The sequence below is a fragment of the Ascaphus truei genome, chromosome 7 (genome assembly GCF_040206685.1).
Source record: "Ascaphus truei isolate aAscTru1 chromosome 7, aAscTru1.hap1, whole genome shotgun sequence".
Taxonomy (NCBI): domain Eukaryota; kingdom Metazoa; phylum Chordata; class Amphibia; order Anura; family Ascaphidae; genus Ascaphus; species Ascaphus truei.
Window position 1 is genome coordinate 66521199 of NC_134489.1, and position 24143 is coordinate 66545341.

Sequence of the window (24143 nt, forward strand, 5' to 3'; positions counted from 1 at the left end):
TACTTCTATAAAATACTAACTAAAAATAAAGAAAGAAAAGCGTAACAGATTTTGCTAAACAAACATAGGGACATAAGTGCACCTCTAATCACAGCAAGACCTACAATGCATTTTAAAAGCACGACTGGAAATCTCTACTACAGGTAAATAAATCTTTATCTTGTTAACAAAGATACAATGTACCTGTAAATTGTTAGGCTTCCAAGCCACAGCATTAGGTACGAGGTTATTGCTTAATTGCTCTTTAATTTTTGAAGAGCAATGTGTTACATTGCAGTTACATGGAATGGGTTCACATGTATAGCTAATGGTTTTGAGATAAATAATGTAGACATAACATCTGTAACAACTACGCTAGATTGTATCTCAGTTACTCTGATTTTCCATCTGACAAGATGACAGCTGGCTGTACAAGTTCTATAACCTCAATTGCACTTTTTTTTGTTGTTGTAGATACTGCACAATGTACTGTATAGATTGTTGCATAACATACTGCTTTCATCAGTTAAAGGAGGAGAAGGAGTGGCTCAGTGAGTAAAGACACTGACTGGCACCGAGTTTGACGCCAATGAACCTGGTTCAATTCCCACTGTCAGCTCCCTGTGATTTTGGGCAAGTCACCTTATCTCCCAGTGCCTCAGGCACCAAAAAATAAATTGTAAGTTCCACAGGGCAGGGACCTGTGCCTGCAAAATGTCTCTGTAAAGCACTGCATAAAACTAGCAGCGCTATACAAGAACATGCTATTATTATTAAAGAATTATATATTTTGCAACATATTTATTTTGATTAAAATTAAATCTGGCAAACTGAGCATGAAAGTGGTGTACATACATGCTTCTGTTTGCAATTATGATAATGGCATAGTCATTCAAATCATAACTGCACTCATACATACTATTACTTAACAATGAACATTTGATTTTGTGAATGTTCAGATGGCCTTATTTCTTTCAGTGTTTGGTTTGTGTTTGAAAGACAGGTAACAAATTGATTAATTGATTAGTCATGACAGCAAATTAAGGATTATCAACTGGTGTTGAAGTCTGCTGTTTTCAGACAGTAAGGCAATAATTTAGATATATGCTGATTACCTGGGATCTATGGTATTCTACATCTATACATTCATACACTATACATTTGACATCTATACATTCTACACCTATACATTCATACACCATATAATGTATTAGAGCAGTGTTTTCCAAACCTCTCCTCGTTACCCGCGGCCACACCAAGACAACCACCTAACATTCTATCAGTATGCAAAAAAAGGTGCATTCACCTGGATGCAAGTGCATTGGTTATTCCCAAAACCTGGTGTGGCCCTGTGTCATGGGGTAGAGGTTTGGAAAACTGCATTAGCGTATCCTGCTGCAAACCTGCATTAAGAAACACGTTATTTATCATTTCCTTTTGTGTTACATATTGTTTTCTATTTCTGTGATGTCGCAAAGAATTTTTTTTGTGTTTGCATGTTTTTAATCAAACTCTGATAGTTCCTTGAATTAAAGGGGATGTTGTTACAGGAAGACAAAGGTGGAGTAAGGACACTGGCATTTTTTAAGTGTTAAAAATAGGTGAATTACACCTTTTTAAATTGTAATATGCGGGAAAATAATGCTAAAGCATGGATAGTATTACAATCTAAGTATCTGCCAAAACAAAAAGCAAATATGATTTGTCTAGGTTGATATTGAGATAATTAATATTATTATTTCAAGTACCACCATTTCAAAATTGCTTTAGCAGTCAGCAGTACAAACACCTCAAAGGGGCAGATGCACTAAGCTCTGTTACATCAGGGCAAATAACAGGACTGTAACAGGGGTTTTGTCCCTGTTCAAAAAGGTGCCTCTAATCCAGCAGTGTGGTGGTTAACTGCTGGTAGTCAATTAACCAACACCACCTGGCTGATTAGAGGTTGGTTAGAAAAGCCTGCCTTTGCGACAGGAAGAGAGATTCCTTAGTCCACAACTGGGCTGACCAAGGAAACAGACAGAGCAGAGGTTCCTGAGTCTCACAGATGAGACTGACAGAGGGATCACAGATGTCTGGAGCTCACAAGACTTCTACACCTGAATGCTGAGATAACCTGAGGAAAAGGTAGCAACCCAGGAAAAAGAGAAGCCTTCCCCCTACAACTACGAGACAGATAAGACTTTTCTTATAAGACTGATTATCTATGTCTGTCTATATATATATAAATGTCTCTATGATTTGGGCTGGTGAATCGCTGGCCTACAAGTGTAAATATACTCCAACGTGGAGCAGATTTTGTTTGTGGATTTTCACATGTTTGCTGTGTTTAAAGCAACAGGCGCAATAAAGCCTTATTTAATTTCACCTTTAAAACCAGTTGCGTACCTCTGCACACATCTCTTACATATGGTGTTAGAAGTTGGGATGAGAGGTGGCCCTTGAAGTTCAAAGGGGCCCCGGAGACTGCCTGTGAATTTTTTTGTGCTTTTGCCTGCATAGTTCCTGCAAACAGCCAGAGCAACAAAGCAAACAATCACATGTAGCAGAGACCAGAATTAAGGGGATACACATCCAGGCAGGAAATCTACACTGCACTGAAGAAAGCCACAAAACCACAGATGGACTCTTTTCCCCAATCCCAAGAGGAGAGAGAGAGAGAGAGAGAGAGAGAGAGAGAGAGAGAGAGAGACTGCTGAAGCAGGTAAACCTTACTTACCTATCACAATAATGTGTAATATGGGTGTTGAAAAAGGGGCTTTGCCTTCCAGCCATAGTCAGGGTTCAAGAAGTGAGTTAGCACTCCATAGGAGCAAGGCTTTGTTGTTTTCTTTAAAAAAAAAAATTTTTAAATTGTGCTGAAGCAGTGAATACAGACGGTGACCCACAAGCGGTACTGATTCTTGAAGTAAAGGCTGCCTTCCACATAGGACTACCAGCTGTGAATGGAGTATATGCAGAAAAGTGTGAAAATTGATGCAAGACTGTGCTGAAGCAGGAAAACTTTTACAGATGGTGACCGACGCAAGGGACTGATTCTGGGAATTTAAAATGGCCACCCGGCTGAAGTCAAATACAGACTCTGCAAAAATGGGGAAGAAAATGTGTTCCTGGTGTAAAGAACCAAATGGAGCAGTGTCCCTTCAGGCCTTATTCAGACGATGAGAGTGAATGCATGCACAGTACTGCTAATATTGTAAAACATACCAAAGTAAAGAAAAAGTCTACAGAGACGCCTGTGAGAGCTATGAACTCTACAAGCAAAGTCTGCCCACCTGTAGGACTACCAAAATTTGGGGTTCTAGCAAATACAGCTGCAATAGCGCTTCCAGAGTTCAGGAAGAAAAATACACCTGATAGCCCCAAAAAGAGTGGACAAGATACAGCGTTCCTGTAATGAACCCTACCCCATGGAAGAGTGGCCCTTCCAGTCCGATAAGGAGGAAGACATCTTTTATGGGGAACCCGAACCGAGTCATACCCACTAAACACCCCAAGAATGGTGGGGGTGCCTGAACTCGGTACAAACCGAAAATACCGCTCTCTATGATGACGAATGCGATCGGCAAGAGCGGGAGCAGCAGATCACCGAATATATACGCCAGCTAATACAATCGCAAGAAAAGCATGGTGGATCCAGTGAAGCTGCTAAAATTCCAAATAAAGATGGAGACTCTAGTATTCCTGATTGGATAGAGTCATCCAAAACAGAGGCGATAAAAGAAAAAGAAAAGCGGGTCTTCACTTACCGGTGAAGGAACAGACATGTCCGCAGATCCCGCGGAGGAAAAGGGGGACCAAGATGCCCTGCAGCCTAGAGAAATGGAGAATTCGTCCCGCGGATAACCGAATATCCAGAGGGCCCAAGGCAGAAGTCGTGTACCCCAAAGAAGTGTCTGTCCAGTGCTAATAGTGAGAAACCCTCAACCAACCATACCAGGGAAGCGGAGCCGGAACCAATGAGTGACGATCCCTTGACCAGCTCTGAAGATGCCCTGAAAATTGCCAGGCGTGACTGTGATCTGCTCCGTGAACAATTGAAACAAAAGAAAGATGATTACGCAGAGCTACTGAAAAATAATGTGAAGCTACAGAAATATGTGCTCACAATGTACTCTTTGGCCAGGACAGAATTGGACGATCTCAAGACTGAGCTAGATGCTGCAAAAACTACTAACTACCGCCATGGTGGAAAAGCAGAGCCAATCTGATAAAATGATGGCTAAGCTGAAGCAGAAGTATGAGGAGGCACTGAAGGAGATTACAGTCTTGCAGCAAGAGGTTCACACTCTTCGCGTACAACTGAATGCCTCACAACAGGAGGTCAACAGTGTCCGGGCAGAGGTGGACATATCCCAGAAGGAGGTTCATACACTCCGCACAGCACTGGATGCCTCACACCACAAGATCGGCACCTGCCGCACAAAACAGAAAGTCTCCAAAAAGGAACTTCACGGTCTCGCTGAGGAGCTGGACAATTCTAAAGAAACTATTGTCAATCTTAATACAGATCTCAAAGTCTCTCAGAAGGAGCTTCAGACCCTCGACCTAAAGATGGAAATCTCCCGCCAGGAGACAGTCAGTCTCCAAGCAGAGGTGCGAAAATGGAAGGCGGACTACAAGGAGGCCCTGAATAGTACAGAGACTGAAAAAAGAGAAAATTTAAGATTAAAAAAAGAAAATTCTGAGTTGACAGACCACGTCAAGGGAAAGAATGAAAAGCTGCACGAGCTTGAAAAAATAAAGAAACTGTTGGAAGATGTGAAGTTTGAAGCAGAGCACCGACTGCAGAACCAACTGCAAGGTCTGCATACACACCTCCAGAATGCCAAGGAGAAGCAACAAACTCTGCAGGAAGAAAATCTGCAGGCTGCTAATGTCATACAAGTGCTGCAGTTACGTCTGATTACCCAGTGTGTCCTCGCAAAGCAGCATGAGAAACTGAAGGCTACCCTGACCATCACCAAAGCATCACTAGAGGCTAAGCTTAGAGGCCAGGTGACTCGGTACAAGAGGGAGCGTAAAAAGGTACAGAAACTGAGACGAGTATCTGCGGCCCAAGCGAAGAAGTTCACAGTGCTCCACAAAATAATGAATGATAGGTGGAAGCAAGCTCAGAGAAAGCACAGGGAAGAAATAAAGACCCTGAAAGGAGAATGGCAGGATACACTCAATAAACAGAGTGAGACTCTGCAGACCAGTAACTTACAGATGCCTCCAATACGGAAAAAGGTATTGGCTCTGCCCAAGCATCGGTATCCCACAGTAACTAATGCCCGTGAGGACAAGGGTACAGTGAGAGCTGGGGAAACCACTCACCTTCAAAACAAGATCACGAAGTTTGAGCCACCTAAGAAAGCACTAGCCAAACCTGCAGCCGCCCAACAGGGCAGAGGTACTGTCGTGGCCGAGTTTATTCTTACCTTTGCCTGGTCTCGGCCGCGACAGTAACCGGGCGCGCGCCGAGGTGTCCCGGGCGCGCGCCGGATCCCCCGGAGCCCCCCACCGCATCCCCCACATTAGGAGCAACCCAGGGCTCCCTCGGGGAGCCCTGGGCACGCGCGCCGTGCGCGCACGCTCCCGATGAAGCGTGACCGCGCATCTATGACACGCGGCACGCCGAGGGAAAGCAACGAGCAAGCCGGGACACCTCCCGGCTTGCGGCTCCAGCCAGCTAAGAATAAAGTGTGCCGCCAGTGTAGGAGTGCAGAATCAAAGCCAGAAGAATCCTTAGCTGAGGAAGCTGAAAAGATAGGATGTTCTCTGGAAATGGAGCTGGAATCGCAACTCAATCCCAAAGAAGCTGAACTGGCAACTACATTGAAGGGGAAAAGTGCAGGAAGACAGCTTCAAGAACTGAGGGCTCAGGGGGCTGTTCTTGGGCGCTCTTGTGATAGCATGAAGTGGACATTTGGTGCTAAAGGGGAGTGCATGGGAAAGATGGCGAAAGAAAGCAATATGCATATATGCTCTGCGACTGTCGCCATACAGTCTGCTTACAAAAAGAGGAGCGCCCAACACAGGGGTAAGCTCATAACCACGTGGCCAGTAGAATGACTGGACTTGGAAAAGGTTCTCCTTGAGTGACAGAGGACTGCTGATCTCAAGCACCTTCTAGAGGAGACACTACTAAACTGGAAGAAGGGCTCCAATCCCAGCGGGACTGAGGGTTCTCCTCCTCCATCTACACTAATTCAAGTCACTGAGATATCTCGAATGAGAGTGGAAGGATGGGCTTTGACCATGGCATGAAGTCTCACGCCGGCCAGGGTAGGGTCTGTCTTCACTGCCTCCATAAACTGGGCTCCTAATTCTGGCCACCCCCCAGTCATGTCATTGTCCGGAGAATGGGGAAGGGTGAGGGGAAACAGTAAGTCAGTCTGTGGTTGCAACTGATCCTGGCTTACCTCCCCAGGCTCCTCTGCACCCTCCGCTAACGTTGGTCCCAAAGGCTGGGGGACTGGCGACGCCACCATTGCCGCTGTCTGGCTCCGGGTAACCACCGCCACTGCGGCGGGTTTGGGCACTCGGTCGTAGGTGCAGGTCATCGGACCCAGATCGTTGCCAAGAAGAACTTCAGCATCCAAACCGGGTAAAACCGTCACCTCCCGCACACCCTGGCCCTCCCCCAATCCAAAAAGATTCTGGCCACTTGCAGGAAACGTGGCTCTCTGTCGGCCACAGTGATCTGTATCCCAGGGCCTGGGATCAATTCCTCTGGCTGGACCATATCAGGTCGGACCAGGGTCACTGCAGCTCCTGAATCCATCAAGCCAACTGCTTGCCGGTCACCGACTGTGACCGGGGTGAGATGTCTGCTCCGGCCCGCATGCGGGCTACCGGCTTCGCAGCTGGGGTGCATTGCCCCTGATGGGGTCCGCCGGAACGCAGGGGTTCCGGGCAATCTGGTCTGATGTGACCAGGGCAGTTGCATTTGTAGCACCGGCGCTCGTGCCGGAGCTCCCCCGCCTTCGGTGAACTGCTGCCTACAGGTGGCCTCTGAGTCCATTGGGGGGTATTGGCAGACTTTCTGGCCGCCTTGGCTACTGCTTTGGCGGTCATCAGGGCTCAGCTGGCCACATAGTCGTCTGCAAGCCTCACTGCCTCCTGGTAAGTCTTGGGCTTCTTGTCGTACACCCAAGCCCTCACCGCCAGCGGGCACTGCTGCATGAGCTGCTCCTGAAAGATGAGGTCCAGCAGGCGTTGGTAAGTCTGTGCCTTATAGCCCTCCACCCAGCGTATCCCGTACAAAGCCATGCGGGTCACGTAGGTAATATAGGACTCCTGGGGCTGCCTCTCTTCCTGCCGGAATTTACCCCGGTAGGCTTCAGGGGTAAAACCGTACTGAAACAATAACAGTTCTTTCAGGTGGTCATAGTCATCAGCATACTCATCTGGAAGCGCCATCATCGTCTGCTTAGCCAAGCCGGACAGTAAGGGTTCCAAACGTGCAACCCTATGCTGGGGAAGCACTTTGTACAGCCGACACTGTGTCTCAAAGTTCTTTAGAAAACTGTAGATATGATCAGTACCTTCCACGAACTTGGGGAGACTGTGCTGATCCAGTTTAAGTTCATCGTTGTTGGGTTGGACAGGGGGGCAATAAGCGGGTCTCTTCACTGCCATAGTGATAAACTGCAGCCGCTCCTCCGGTGTCCCTTTGTCTCCCCACGCAGTAATCAGTGCCAACATTTCAGGGGTGAACGGACTGGTAGCCGCAGCAACCAGTACCCCTCCTGTTGCACTGCTCCCTGGAGGTGCACTCGTTCCCTCCCCGAGATTCCGCCGCCCCGGCACTGGGTTCCTTCCCTGATCTCCGGGTGGCTGTATAAGGGCAAGCTGAGCCGTATCCTGAGGCTCTGCAAGCCGGGCTTCATAGTCACCGATTGCGTCAAACATGTCTGCGACCTGCTGGTTCTCATAGGGCAGTCCATATTCACGGCACTTGTCCTTCAGCTGAGCTCGGGTCCACATGTTGGATGAGCCTTCAGCCTCGCTCATGGTTCAGTCGCAGCAGTGAGGTGGTGTTACAACTTGTGTTAACTGTTGCACTACTGTGTGTTCAATATCTTTAGTCCCAGGAAGTCGCAATTCCCTTCGAGTTCCCACTATATTACAGGGTAATTACAGTACACTGTAATACAGGTTCAGTTAAATCCCACCGCTGCCACCAGTTAATTATAGAGCTTGTCACAGTAGCTTATGACAAGATATAATGAACACCAAATATCTGGGTTGAACTGAACGAGGCTTAGATATAATAAAATATATTTATTCCTTAAAAAAGGTGAACACAGCAATATAGTACAATTAACAGACAAGAAGGTAACACTTACTTAGGGTTGGGGGATGGAGAAGTATCAGCTAGCAATTGGGCAGGAACTGCATTAGGCAGTGAGGCATTTAAAGTGAGGTTTTTAAGTGATAAAAACAGTTAGACTACAGTTAATATATATATATATATATATATATATATATAGTTAATATACTCACTTTCTTCATGCAAGACCAATAACCAATAACCTCAGCTGATATGACATGGATCTAATTGCATTCTCTTCACAGGTATGTTCCTGATGTTGAAACCCTGTGTATAAGACTGAATCTGGCCTTGTTGAATTGATATATAAGTATGTTCCTGATGTTGAAACCCTGTGTACAGTATAAGACTGAATCTGGCCTTGTTGAATCGATATATAAGTTTGTATGTTTGAATGTAAAAAGTTTTTTTTTTCCTTCCTCTTAACTCTGTGCTGTTAATTGACCAAATGGAACAAGCTGACTGATTGGGGAGGGGGAGGGTCATGTGACTGTTTTTTGTGTATAATACTAACACCTTTGCTGCATTGGGCAGGAACTGCATTAGGCAGTGAGGAATTTAAAGTGAGGTTTTTAAGTGATAAAAACAGTTAGACTACAGTTTGACTAGAGGTGACTGGGGACTGGATCTACTGCAAACTCTTTTACTCAAGACAACAAACGGTAAGCTATTCAGATCACACTATGATCCCATGCTTGTTAGCCTGCATAGTTTAACCCCCCACCCCTTTACAACTTCTTTCACTGCAGCCTCTCCCAAAACTGACTGCACAAAACACTGAAACCCTGAATTGACCCTAGCATTGCAATGCAGCAAAACACTTGAAAAGGTACAGGCCCACCCCTGCTGTTTAGTCTGCACACACTCACTCTGCTCACAACAACTCCTTGCAGCACTGCCTACCTCTGGCATCATGAACCTGCTATGTCTTCTAACTTTTTTCTTTCTCCTGGCCTCATGGAGATGTTACTCCCTCTATCCACTACAAACTCCTCCATCCTGGCCCACACCCAACATCACCATACACCCTGGACTATTGAAAAGCCTTGCACTATCTACTGAATGTTGGTGGAGAACTCTAAAAAGCAGCACATCAACCACTGCTCACTCTAATGGAAAACACCACAAATTGACAACTTGCAAACTACTACCCAAATTTCTACTCATACTATTTCTCTCTCTAGCAGGTGATGTTGAAACTAACCCAGGTCCTCCCATTTCAGCTCTGTCCCATGCCCCTGAGAATTCCACCTTTAAATTCCAAAAAGGGCAATCTGTCGCCCATATAAACATCCGGAGCCTGCTGCCCAAACTGGATGAACTAAGGGCATGGTGCCTTATGCATAAACCCAAAGCCATCGTTCTTACAGAAACATGGCTATCCTCTAAAACCCCTGATGCAAATATCGCCATTCAGGGATACTACATTTTTAGGAGAGATAGGTCAAAGAGAGGAGGAGGAGTGTTATTTTATATTGCAGACACCTTACAATTTACACTGTTACATTGCCCACCAAGTCCACCCTCTTTTGAAACTCTAGTTGGCAAAATCTGCCTTCCCTTTTCTAAGCCCATCTTGCTTGCTGGCATCTACCGCCCCCCTAAAGCCCCTCTACAATCCTTGACTGATATCACCCAATTTCTTGCCTCCATTTCCTCTCTGAATGAGAAGAGTGAGCTGCTAGTTCTAGGGGATTTCAACTTCAATTGGCTTGACCCTAAAAACCACAAAATCCAGATACAACTCAAGTCACTTAACCTATCGCAACTCATTTCCCAACCCACACGAATAAACCTGAAGTCGCATAACCATTCCTTGCTAGACTGGATTCTCTCCTCAAACCCCAGCAGAATCCAATCCTCTGGCATCCTTCCTGATATTTTCAGTGACCATGCAATAGTGTACTGTGTAAGGAAAATTAAACCGCCCCATTCAAGCCCTAAAGTTCTCCTCACTAGAACATTTAAAAACTTTAACCCACAACAGTTTCTGGATGACCTTACCAACTGCCCATGGCACAGAATCGATTTAATTCCCGACCCTGATTCTGCGCTCGACTATTTCAATCCGAGTTCTTAAAACTCTGCGATTCCCATGCTCCACTACGCAAAATTAGGGTACGGGGGGCCCACCTTCCATGGGTTACACCTGACCTTATAGCACTCTACCAGTTCAGGGATGCCTTGTGGAAAAGCTACAAAGTAACTGGCACTACCAAGGATCTCAATCACTACAGGTGCCTGCGGAACGTGTGCACAAGGCAAACAAGGTATGCAAAAGCACAATATTAATCTGACAATCTCCACCAAAATACATCAAACACAGCTAACATCTGGAAGGTTATCAACAATATATTCCAGCCTCCTAACCATCAACAACCAAGTAATATCACTAAGGGGGATATTACTCTGACAAACCCCACTGACATTGCAAATGCATTCAATGATTACTTTGTGGGGTGTGCCACTAACTTATTAGCAAAACGCAGCACAAACCCCAAACCTGAATCTCATCCTGGGAGTACCCCTATAGTCCCACCCTCTCCCAACACTGCCCATAATTTTCAATTTAGCCCAGTATCTGAAGAGGAGATTACACAAGTGCTCCTCAAACTAAAACTAAGCAGCCAATGTGGACCCGACTTGCTACAATCTAGGTTCCTACGACTTGGTGCCCCAGCCATTGCCAAACCAATTGCGTCCATAGTCAACTCTATCCTGTCTGCAGGCCATATCCCTAAGACCTGGAAAACTGCCAGAGTTGTCCCAATCTTCAAAAGTGGGGACAAAAACACTGTCTCAAACTACAGGCCAATCTCACTTCTCCCAATTCTATCCAAAGTTATGGAAAAATGTGTCCACTCCCAATTAAGCGATTTCTACACCAAGACAAATTTCCCTAGCCAATTCCAGTCTGGGTTTCGTCCCAAACACTCCACCGTAACTACCCTGCTAAAAGTTTGCAATGAAATCCAGTGTGGAATGGAACGGGGACAACTCACTGGTGCAGTATTCCTAGATTTTGCAAAGGCTTTTGACACAGTTGATCATGTTATCCTGCTTAACAAACTCCAGAGCTCTGGAATAGGGAAACATGCTTTAAACTGGTTTCAGTCCTACCTATCAGGAAGATCCCAACATGTGTCCATCTCAGGCGCTAACTCCAACCCCCTGGATGTCACCTGTGGTGTCCCGCAAGGCTCTGTTCTGGGGCCCCTACTCTTCTCAGTGTTCATTAATGATCTTCCCACAGCTTGTAAGGAAGCCTCAATACACATTTATGCAGATGACACAATCCTGTATGCACACAGCCATAGCCTCTCTGACCTTCAACACATACTTCAGTCTGACTTTTTGAGACTCGAAAACTGGATTTCCCAAAACAAACTGTTTTTAAACACTGACAAGACTGTAACAATGGTATTTGGGACCAAGACTAAATTTGTAAAGCTTCCAGTGACTGAGCTCCTGATTAGAACCAACGCTAAAACCACCCTAACACATGTCACTAGTTTTAAATACCTGGGCTTATGGTTTGACTCCCACTTAACATTCGGGATGCACAATGATACCCTGACAACCAAGACCTATGCCAAACTAGGGGTACTTTACAGGAACAAATCCTCCCTAAGTCTCCTGGTCAGAAAGCGTATTGCACAGCAGATGCTAATGCCAATTATTGACTATGGAGACATAGTATATGGCTCGGCTCCTCAAACCCACCTTAGCAAACTTGACACCCTCTACAATTCAATTTGTCGTTTTGTTCTCCAATGCAACTACAACACACATCACTGCGAAATGCTCAAAGAACTAGATTGGTCATCACTAGAGTCTAGGCGCAAAGTTCACCTTTCCTGTCTCACCCTCAAATACTTTCTGGGCAAGCTACCCAGCTACCTGAACAAGCTACTCACCCCTACCACATGCAGTACCTATCACCTGAGATCAGACTCCAAAAGACTATTCATGGTCCCAAGACTCAACAAAGTATCCGGACGTTCCTCCTTCTCCTTCCGTGCACCCCAAAACTGGAACAACATACCAGAGACTCTCATATCCACCACTAGCTTAAGTTCTTTCAAATCTAAGGCTGTCTCACACTTTAATCTGGTCTGTAACTGTTTCATACGCTCATAATATATATTTTCTTTAACTGTGCATGCAATGTCTTGTATATAATGTATACCTTGTTCATTTATGTAACTGTATTTGTAACCATGTATTATTTTGTTTTACTCTGTGCCCAGGACATACTTGAAAACGAGAGGTAACGCTCAATGTATTACTTCCTGTTAAAATATTTTATAAATAAATAAATAAAATAAATAATTCTCCAGCAATCCGGTGACATTCAAGATGGTATCAGAAGAAGAACTCAAAACTGTAGGGTTGACACAGTTTATATACCTGTGGAACCCTATTCTTAACATTGAATACAGACTATTGGTGAACAATTATCTGTATCCAATCCCTAACGTGGAGACACAGTTTAACCCATGCCCCCCAGCTAATTAGCCCATGTGTACTGGGACTCTATGGGTAGCCCCATAATTAAATCAGGGGCAACGACCAATCTACCAAATGAAGTATCTGCATTGTTTGTAGGTGTAGTCATAACACTTACAAATCACTCCAGTTTGATGATTCTCCAACCTCAGGTAACAATTAAAGTGGCAGAGTCTGTTATTAGTACTTGATCTGTTGATTAGTACTTACACTGGCGACACACTTTATTGCAGTGTGGCCAGTTCCGCAAGCCGGGAAATTTCCCGGCTTGCAAGTGGCATCCCCTCGGCGTGCCGCGCGTCACCGATGCGCGGTCACGCGTCATCGATGCGCGGTCACGCGTCATCGGGTGCCTGCGCCCCCTGCACGCGCGTCCCGCGATGTGGGGGATGGCGGCAGGGGGTTCCGGGGGACCCGGCGGACCCGGAGAGGAGAGGGGGAAGCCGCAATCGGCGGGCCTCTCCGCTGCTTCGGCGCACGCCCGGCACCCTCCGGCGCGCGCCAGGTAACTGCTGCGGCCGAGAACGGGCAAATGCTCGAATAAACTCGGCCGCAGCAGTAGTGTAAACAATCGGACAGTTAACTTTTTATCACAGTGCTTAGGCTCAATCAGCCGGCTGCCCTTCATGACCTATTAGCATAGCAGATGGTCTGCATTTTTAGAGCAGATCCAAAATACCATACATATATACTTTAATATCTACACATATTCATAAGTTCTATTCTGGTGGGCTCAGTGGGTCGAAATTTGCCAGTTCTTAATGCCTACAGTGACTCCACACATTGGCCAAATATCAACTCTCTGCAACCTCCAGAACTGGAGATACAGAAATGCACTTTAAAACATTAAAATACAGGATTATAATGAAACATGGGAACAGGGGAACATACATTTTCCTGACATGACCAGGTGTAAGCCACATTCCTGGACTGCAGTCCAGTTAACCCCTTGCCTCCCTGGTGAGGTCAGGGGGTGGCCATATGGGGTGCAACCCCTTTAGTACCGGGCCAATCCCCCTCTCCCTCTACAACTCCACAGACGGATTTTGGTGGGGACGGACGGATTTGGCCTAAACAATCCACGGAATTCCGGGAAATGGATTTGGGCTGAATCTTGCATCTATAGGTGGCATTATCCAGGACGGGTGTATTTATTTTCCATTTCCTGTTCTGTTCCTTTATACTTAATTGGTTTTGTGCTTGCTTAGGGAAATCAAACTACAGTAGGCCAACTTGGTGGGGAGGTATCTTATATACATACAGTATGTAGACATGTGTATTGCCCAATACCGCAAGGCAAATGTGTATCATTAAGATTCGTTTAACTTAAATGTTTCAATATTTAACTGTATCTTCTGTTAAACCCTCTTGTTATTTGCTTTTCTCTTAAAACTTTCAGCAGAGTTTACACAGTATCACTAATTAAGGAAGCATTTTATATAGGCAAATATAATTGTATGTTGACCTTTTCAAATGTGAGTAATATCTTAGTCATGCAAGACCCATCTATCTAAAAGTTACTTTTGAACCTCTAAAACCAACCCTTTCTCAAGAGCAATCAATCAATACTTCAAATGTCTTTGATTACATAGATTAAATGCTTTTGATAGAGCAAAAACTGTATTTTACCTCATTTGACAAGCTGACACATGAAGTAAAACAGGGGTGTTCAACTCCACTCCTCAAGACCCCCCAACCGGTCAGATTTCAGGATATCCCTGCTTCAGCTCAATCAGTAGCTCAGTCGAAGACTGAAGACAATAACATTTGGTGAAAATTCACAGCAATATTACAGTTACTAAGCGTGAATTGGAGATGTGTGTAATGGTGTGTTATGGTATATTTTATGATACTCTGCGTTATCACTGCCATTGGAAACGCTGTGATATTCTGCGTTATGATGCAATATGTTATGTTAGCAGCAGGAGCAATGCAGTTTGATATATCTGTAATATTAACATTTCTTATTCTATTCAACTTGTGGTGATATATTGAAATTATTATATATGCTACATTGTTTGGTTCTTTTTTTGCATATAAAACTCTTATTTAAATATGTGATACCATGTTTCACTACAAAAAAAGTTGTGATATATAATGAGATAAGGACATTATTTTATAAAGACATACAGGGAGAATGTTTGCAAATGTTGATGGTTTTATATAATATTTGTCAGTTTTGCCCATCTCAACTGCCTACCAGGTAGAGATGGGCGAATCCGCCCAAATCCGTTTCCTGGAATTTCGCTGATATTAGTCCCGAAATCCGTTTTGCAGTGTAAAATACGCAAACTGAGTTGTGCATTTCAATTCCATTGCACGCGACCAGTGGATGGATTTGTAGGATCCATTCTGCGGATTCAGCAATCTATTGGCGCATTCTACAGAATCGGCCAACGGATTGCTGAATTCGTGGATTGGATTCTACCAATCCATCCACAGGTTGCGGAATCCACGGAGAATATTAGTAATAATAATAAAAAATCCGCAAAAACGTGAATCGCCATTTTTGAGATTGATCCACTGAAATCCGCAGATCAAAGGAACTGGCCGATCTGCTGAGGATCAAAATTCGAACCCAAAATGTGCCCATCTGTACAGTACCTAGCTAGAGGTAACTTGTAATTTTCATGTGTCTCTTAAAATAAAGATTTTTTTTTTTTTAGTTCCTATAATTTTGAGTATGTTAGATTTATAGTATAACAAATAGCAAGAATCATGTTGACTTCCTCTTCAGGAAATTAGGTTAACCAATATTTATTTGTGGATGTATTTGGTGCTATAATTTACATGCACTTGCGGTTTGGGACAAACTATACACACAGAAACGTCTTGGTTTATTTTACCTGTTCTTGCTAACTCTTGAAGAGGTTTATACTGAAAGTGCAAATTATTATGTCAGATCACAGGGAGAAGATACTTGACTTTCCCAATGTTCTGCCAGAGTTGCCTGTACTTAATAAACAAATATGTATTCACAATGAAACTGTATAATATTATTGTGACAATAGCTTTGTAACAGGCTATTAATAATACACCAAATATAACTGGGTTGAACTGGATGAGACTTAGATATGATAAAGTATAATTTATTCCTTGAAAAAGGTGAACACAACAGATTATACAAATAACAGACAAAATATGGCACTTACTTAAAGGTTAGGACAAGAAAGCCATCAGGATACAGGATGGGCCATTTCTTCCATAATTCAGGTTCAGATGTTGACATCAAAGCAATACATGAAGATCATACATGAAGACATTTGAGTAAGGGCTGACACTGGGTTAAATACCATTTCAAACCCATCTCTTAACCCTAGATGCCAAGGTGGCTAGAAAAAATCTCTTTGAAGCAGATTTTGGCTTCCATTGTAAGTGTGAAGTATCACACTTAAAAATACTCAGTTCCTTGGTTCCTGCCCCCAGTATAAACAATTAGGGCAGTTACCTTTTGATCACTAGCCTATGCTAATTCTTGCAGGATGCTCTCCCTGCCCTATTAGCAAAGCAGATGGGGTCTGCATTTTCAGAGCAGATCCAAAATCCCATATACACTGTAAATAACTTCATAACTTCTGTTTAGTAGTACTTACTGGCACGCGATACATATTAATACATTCCGTCACGCATGATGCTCCCAATGAGACTAAATACTACCGTGTAATACTAAAATTAAGAGAGATATTAATATCTGTCTCTTAGTACCGGCTAGACATCATGTGTCTGTAATCCTTAAGTGCGAATCAGTCCCACGAATACACATATGTAGCTTTTAGCACATTCAGCCGACGACATCTCATAATATTCTTATATTTAATAAGGTCACTCATTTCTGTAGCCCTACTCCTAAATCAGGGGTGTCGGCAGGATACTATGGTTTGTAAGTGTGAGTTATAACACTCACAAACCACTCCAGCTTCATGCAAACAGGTAGAGTGGCTAAGCCTTTGATCAGGGGTCTGCTTCCTAAACATTTGCTCTCCTGACCATTTGCATTTAGTAGGCAGGCATCTTTGTGGGTAACTTAGTCGGTGGTTTGGGGCACAAGTCCCAATAACAGTGCTCAATCCAATTCAGACTTGTTAACACTTAAACAGCTTAAATCCACATATCATGGTAACAGGAAGCAAATAAGGCCAAGAGATATAGTATTGGACCCAGTGCTATTGAGTGCAGCAATGACACTATGTAATATGATAGTCCACGTGTTGGAGTGATTGAAGGGTTAACATACCATTGATGTATACGACTCCGCCATACAGGACCTCTATGCTGCAGCACTGTTCCTGGTCATCTAGTCCCCATGTGAAGGAGAAAATACAATACTCACAGGTAGCCGCTTCCTTTGCTGCGTGCAGCACGCTCAGTGTTCATGTAGAAGAGAAATCCTAGGATTGCAGCGGTGCACAGCCAAGTAGAGGAGGGGACCAGCAAGGTGTGGGTTAAAAATATATATTTATTGGTAAAGCATGGTATAGGGGACACACACTCTGACGCGTTTCGGACAGGGATTGTCCTTTATCAAAGTCTTTGATAAAGGACAATCCCTGTCCGAAACGCATCAAAGTGTGTGTCCCCTATACCATGCTTTGTGGGTAACTTAAACAAAGGGCTATAATCACTATTCGACTATTAACCCTTGCCCTCCCGGATGGATCCCAGTGTTTGTGGGGTGCAGACACTGGAGCAGAAACAATACATTTTTACAGGGGAATAAGCATTTGGATACTGAAGCAGGGTAAAAAACACATTACTGGACCTCAGTCCAGTTAACCCCTTGCTTCCCAGGTGAGAGTAGAGGATGGCCAAATGGGGTGTAACCCCTTTAATCCCGGGCCAAATCCTCTCTCCCTTGACAATTATCAATCCATGTGTTTCAAACACTAATAGCAAATATAGATTTTACATATGTTATCATCTGCAACGGTATTATATACGAATAACAAAACACGTCTCTGTTTTAAAATATGAAAGCTGAAAATGAGTTAATACTTAAAAAAATAAGAACTAGAGATTTTGCTGGAGATGGGCGAACCAGTCCAAATCCGTTTTCCGGAATTTCCCGTGTTTGCCATAAAAAATCCACTCCGCCGTGTAAAATCCGCCGACGGATTGTTAGAGTTTTAATTTGTGCGGATGAATCCAAAACTGTCATTGGATACAATCTGCTGGTGGATTTTAACAATCCATCCGCTGACAGATTTTAAGAATCTAGTCTGCAAATTCAGCAAATCGTATGAGGATTGCTGAATCCGTGGATAAGATTCTTAAAATTCGACAGCAGATTGCGGAATCTGCGGATGGTTGTCGGTGTTAAAAAATAAAATATAAAATATCCACAAAAGGCAAATTGCCATTTTTGAGACTGATCTGCGGACTAAAGGAACCGGTCAATTCGAGGTGGACCCAAATCCGTAAAAAAAAAAAATTGCCCATCTCTAGATTTAGCCCTTTCTCAGTTTATATAATATTGTATGTTTATTACTGATACCAGTTAACTATTCTTTTTGGTAGGTACACAAAATACATTGACCTAACATGTTCAATTTAAATATGTCAGTTGGCTAAATCAGGTTCAAAATCCTACACATCACATGTAAACAGACTGATCCTTTTTCATAAGAATATCAATGTGATACCTATTTGGTAACATTGTGTACAGTATCTTAAGCTTTATGTTTCCTTGATCCTTGGCACTAAAAATAAGGGAATTTGTTATTTATGTACAGTATGTTCTAGTTACAGGGGTGCTCAAACTTCTTGAGCTGCGCCCCCCTGCCCGGCAGCCACAGCGTTCATGACCCCCCTCTCCAAGGACTCGGCGTCAAATGACGCCGCGGGTCATGTGACGTCAAATGACCCCGCCGTGTCATTTGATGCACGTTTTCAAGTCGACGCGTCCCCGAAAACATGGTAGAGAGCAGCTAAGGGAGTTACAGAGGCCTCACGCCACCCGTGGCATTTAATTTAAATGCTGTGGGGAGGAGCACGGGGCTTCTATGACCGCCATTCCCCCCCTAGAAATTCTCCCACCCCCTGTAGTATATCAACCATAGTAGATTCTTTAGGGCTTAGTTTATGTAAGCGATAATTTGTCTCTTCTTCCCCTTAGAATGTAATGCCATTGGCTTTATACATCTTGTAGTTTTCACACTTCATCTGGGTACCTCTTCATAAGTTTCACAAAAGTGGAGCCCTCCTCTAAAACACACTGCCTAATTAATCTGATATAGTAAACACTGTATTGTAACATGTAAAGTTGTCCCCTATGTTGAAGTGTAATATAATATTTCCAAGCAATAAAATAAATCAATAAAGCAATTGATTACAAAAAATCTAGTGCCTTCAAGGTGATACCAAAATCCACTAACTCACATATAAAAATATTGTTGTGGAAAGGAATATTAATGGTGTGGGAACTGAAATTCTGGAATTCGAGTTCCTCCTTTAACATTAAATAAATGACAAATGTAACTTAATTTTATCCCAAAATAATAACTGTTTTAGGGATAGGACAAGCACAGATAACATTCCAATAGACACTGTTTTTAAGTATTCCCTTTTGCTTGCTTCATTCATTGTAACATCGCCAGAAGAAGAGATCAGTGTATCTCGAAAGCTCGCACAAATAAAAACATTTCGTTGGCCACAGAACGGTATCATCTATTTATTTTTTGATTTTATATATATATATATACATATATATATATATACATACACACACACACACACACACACACACACACACACACACACACACACACACACACACACACACACACACACACACACACACACACACACACACACACACACACACACACACACACACACACACACACTCACACACACACTCACACACACCTTGACTATTACCCAAAAAGCTACTCGCCCAACCAAAAAAGCTACTCGTCACTGACGGTAGGTGTAGCCAGGCTATCAAATAAAAGTTTAAACCCATTTGGTTACCCCTGATCCATGTGTTGGGTTTATAGAGTTTCAGCTCTTGGACCCAGTGTTGTATCTGCATAACCTTTAATTGTGCGGTAATAAAGTATTTGATGTGTTTTTACCTTTCCAGGAGTGCCAGCAAGCAGAGGTGGCGGTGGTATAACTTTCATAGGGTTTTACGTGGAAGGTGTTGGCAGATGGTGTCTAACTAGACATGGCCCAGAGTGGCACTACCATCTATCCTGTCGACAAAGCACATTGCCTAGGTGTAACTCCTTCCTTTCTTTCTCCATTCACGGCATGGTGAAAATGTGTCATTTCTTCCTCCATAGCATTGCCCAGATCTGCCCTTTCCTCTTTCAATCTACTGCAAAAACTCAAATGTATTTCACTCTGGATCCTCTCCCTTGTGGATTATTGAAACATACTGTAGTGGCGACGAGTATTCTAAAACAAATTGGGGCAATCACCAACAAGACCCAGGTCGATGCTGGGTAAATGCTGGGTACATGCTGCAACATTTCAGTGATATTTCTGCAGACAGACTAATGGTCCATCGGATTAACAGCGGCGGTCCCTGGCAGTCCCATTGAAACTGAATGGGACTGCCAGGGACCCATGCTGTGTTAATCTGATGGGCCATTAGTCTCTGCAGAAATGTCACTGAAATGTTTGCAGCATGTAGCCAGCATGTAGTTGGGTCGTGTTGGTGATAGCCCCAGATTTTCCAAGGCAAGTTTTAGAATACTCGTCGGCGCACCTGTACTGCTAACAGGCCTTTTTTCCTCACAACTTTCTCTTTTTGCAATCTATTCCAAATTCTGCTGGTAGAATAATATTACTTTCTCCCAAAACAGTCTCTGCTGAAACCTTCAAACTCACCAGTTAAATAAAGCATTTCAATAGCCTAGACTCATGCCTACTATCCCACACCCACAGTCGCTTCTGCCAACCATTATGCAGAAACACTGCAATCTATTGCACTTATTCCCTCACCTGCTGTCTCTGCAGGTCTCCCGACGGATTGCGAAATCCGTGGATTGTGATCGACGGTGATATATAAAAAAAATCTGGTAAGAGGAATCCCTCTTTTTGAGACTGATTCGCGGAGATCCGCAAACCAAAGGAAGCGCCCCATCCAAATCTGCCCAAATTTTTTTGCCCACCTCTAGTAGGATACCTTGAATATGCGTCCTCGGATAAGCACTGGAGGCATGTACTGTAAAAATCTGATGATGGCTGTCTCTTTGCTATATTTGCAGATAGAAGAGAGAAGTGGCAGAGCACAACCGGAATCATTCAAACAAGAAAAATTAGGAAGAAAGTGCGTTATCCATAAAAAGATTTAATAGTCATGGAAGGAAAAAAGGCAAGGCATTACCCTACCAACATGTTTCGTGCTACACAGAGCACTTTATCAAGGCATACACATCCCATCATCATTAACATATTTAAAGAGTAAGAAATAATTGGCTTACCAATCCTGAACCTTATCTGGGATCCTCCCTATAATCTGGGCGATGAGATTCTGGTGTGGGGTTACCAGAGCATGCACACGCGCCCCCACATGCAGCCCCCGCCTCCCACACGCAATCCCGAGCCAGCAGAGAAAGGAAAAGACCCAAGCTAAAATGCGCTTGCGCAGAGCCAGCAAAGGCTTCCTCACCACGGTGACCATGGAGCGTGTCCCAGGGGCACGCTCCATGGTTCCAAGAGTTTGAAAACAACTCTTTCAAAGTTATGCAATTGTTTGGCTAGTTGTTAAAAAAAAAAAAAAAGGTTGAAATAAAATGAGAATAAATATGAGGTGGTAAATTAACAGCAAAGATTTTGTGAATTCCACACAGTAAATAATTTACTGGCATTTATCAAATCTAAACCCAAAGTTTTCAGGAAGGGCAGCTAGTTACATAGTAACAATGTTGTTAAGGTTAAAAAATTCTGTCTATCAAGATCAAAATTCTTCAATGCTGCACCACATTAAAGCAACAGTCTGTGCTGCTCATTATTTTGTATCACCTAAACCAGGGGATGCTTCTGAGACGATGTATGGTACCCAAACCTCTGAGACCCCCGGTCCCCGAGATACCTGCGTTTTCTTTCATGGGGTAAGAAAAAACACTTGCTCAGTGGATACATTATGACTGCCAGGTCCAGCTTAGCTCTGGTGGCCAAAAAGAAGCTGTAACTCCATCAGGAGATAATATTGCAACTTTCTATTGGTGACCCCGTAGCAATATTGGAAGTGATTTTGAGTCAAACACAAGCACAAAGAATTACAAATATCTCGGGAGCCTTGGTGGTCTCGGAGGTCAGAAAACCATGGATCAGATCTTGGGGGACATACTGTTTCAGTACATTTAAAATACAAAACAAACACAAATGTGTGTTTATTTTCATAGAAAGGGGGGAACAAGAAATTATTCAATAACAAATACACACTGTTTATATCTATAACATCTACAGTATGTGGTGATACACTGGCGACACACTTTATTCGAGCTCGGCTAGTCCCACGAATTCGGGTATACCCGGGTGTATTGAGGTTTGTGACTGTTTTCTGCCCGAGTATATTGGGTTATTTTCTAGGCAGGGATTGAAGCATTTTATTCCCCCTGGCTGCAATACTGCACAGTATATATATATATACTGCATTACAATTCATGAATTTATGCCGTCTGGTAGACACGCGAAGCATTGCAGCCTATTAAATCCTAATCATTATCATTTAACAAATCAGCCGCCCATCAGCCAGGCATGAACCCAGGCTGGGAAGGCAAATGCAACGGGGCTTGTCAGAGGTGAGGAGCGGCGCATTCCAGGTATCTGCCAGGTACATACCGGGTATTTGCTTGAATAAAGTGTGTCGGTGCAGTAACACACTTTTTCCATGTGTATTCAAATTCTCTGTCAAGTCTGACTCAGCATAAACTCCTAGTTACCAATCTACATCAAATATAAAAGTTTTCTTTAACTAGTTTTTTTTATATATCAAGTGCTGATATAGGCATAAAAATAAAATACATCTGGAGCTGTGCATCTAAATGCACTATTCCATATCTTTTATACATAGGGGATTATTTATTAAACTGTGATTGTGCCAATTGGACACTATCAGGCACTGTTCTCAATGGTAGTTTCTGTGACCCAAGCACCACTATTGCAGTTTAATGAATATCCCTCATGTCTATTGTTGGGAAGTGACCTAAAACTAAGGACCATGTTCAATGATAAAAGGATATACTGTAATGGTGCTTTGGAAAGGGATTCTAAAATCTACAAACGTGGCATTGGTTAGTTACCCATGCAATGTACTGCTCTGAGTAGAGATGTGGGAAGGTATTCCGGTTCTTTTTATAAACGCTCTGACAAATTGTTCAAGTTTGTAAAGTCAAAAGTGTTTTTCATGTTTTATTTTAAAAAGATCTACAATCTTCTTCAAAATTGATTCATGTCATTTCAATAATTTTAAATCAACCACTTGTGTGCCATATTTATAGTTTCTGGAATGTAAAATAATTTGTAGTTAATTCGACTATACACTTTTTTTGTTTCAGAAAATTAGAGCAGTTACGAAAAAAGAGTGGTGAAAGAGAGTAAGGAAGAAAGAAAGAGATGAACAAAGAAAAATTTAAGACAAAGGACAAAAACTCATAAGTGCATTTAATCAGTACTTTAATAATGAATTATTTTATTGAGTTGCAATATAACTATTGAGCATTTATTTTAAAGTGCCTGAAAAGCTCTGTATACACTTCTTGCCAGAGCTAAAAAGACTCTACATAGCTGCACCCATTGCCTTATTTAACTTGTTCTTTGTTATTAATGTTGATTAGATCAGTACAAAATTATCCCCTCTCTCATCCACCCTCATCAGGTCGGTTTCATCCCCGGGAGACAGGCGGCGGACAATACGAGAATAATTGTAGATCGTATCGCCTATTCCTCAAAAAATGGGATCCCCTCTTTGATCCTGGGGCTGGACGCCGAGAAAGTGTTCGATCACATAGATTGGGTCTATATGCAGAATACTCTCGTGGCGTTCGGAATCGAGGTGCTCGTCTTGAAGGCAGTAATGGCATTATATACCCCCCCTACGGCAAGGGTTATCTGCCAGGGATTCCAAATAAAAATGGTACTAGACAAGGTTGTCCCCTGTCCCCGCTCCTGTTTGCGATGTGCATGGAGCCACTTGCGGCCAACATAAGAAATAACCGAAACATTTTTGGGGATTCAGGTAATTACTTTTTTTAAACTACCCTAGTACCTTTTGATTATAAAAAAAAGTATGATATTATATTCTGATTCGTGGCAAAAAAATCATTATCCAACATTTTTCTAGAGCCATAATGTTCTTAAAACAAAAACATTCGCTTATCATGTG

The 24143-nt window shown here is 43.1% G+C and overlaps 1 protein-coding gene across 3 annotated transcripts in view; it reads left to right on the forward strand.

Annotated features, from left to right (window-relative positions):
- PDE1A (phosphodiesterase 1A) overlaps nucleotides 1-24143 on the forward strand; it is a 363587-nt gene that overhangs the window by 69704 nt on the left and 269740 nt on the right. The window lies entirely within an intron of this gene.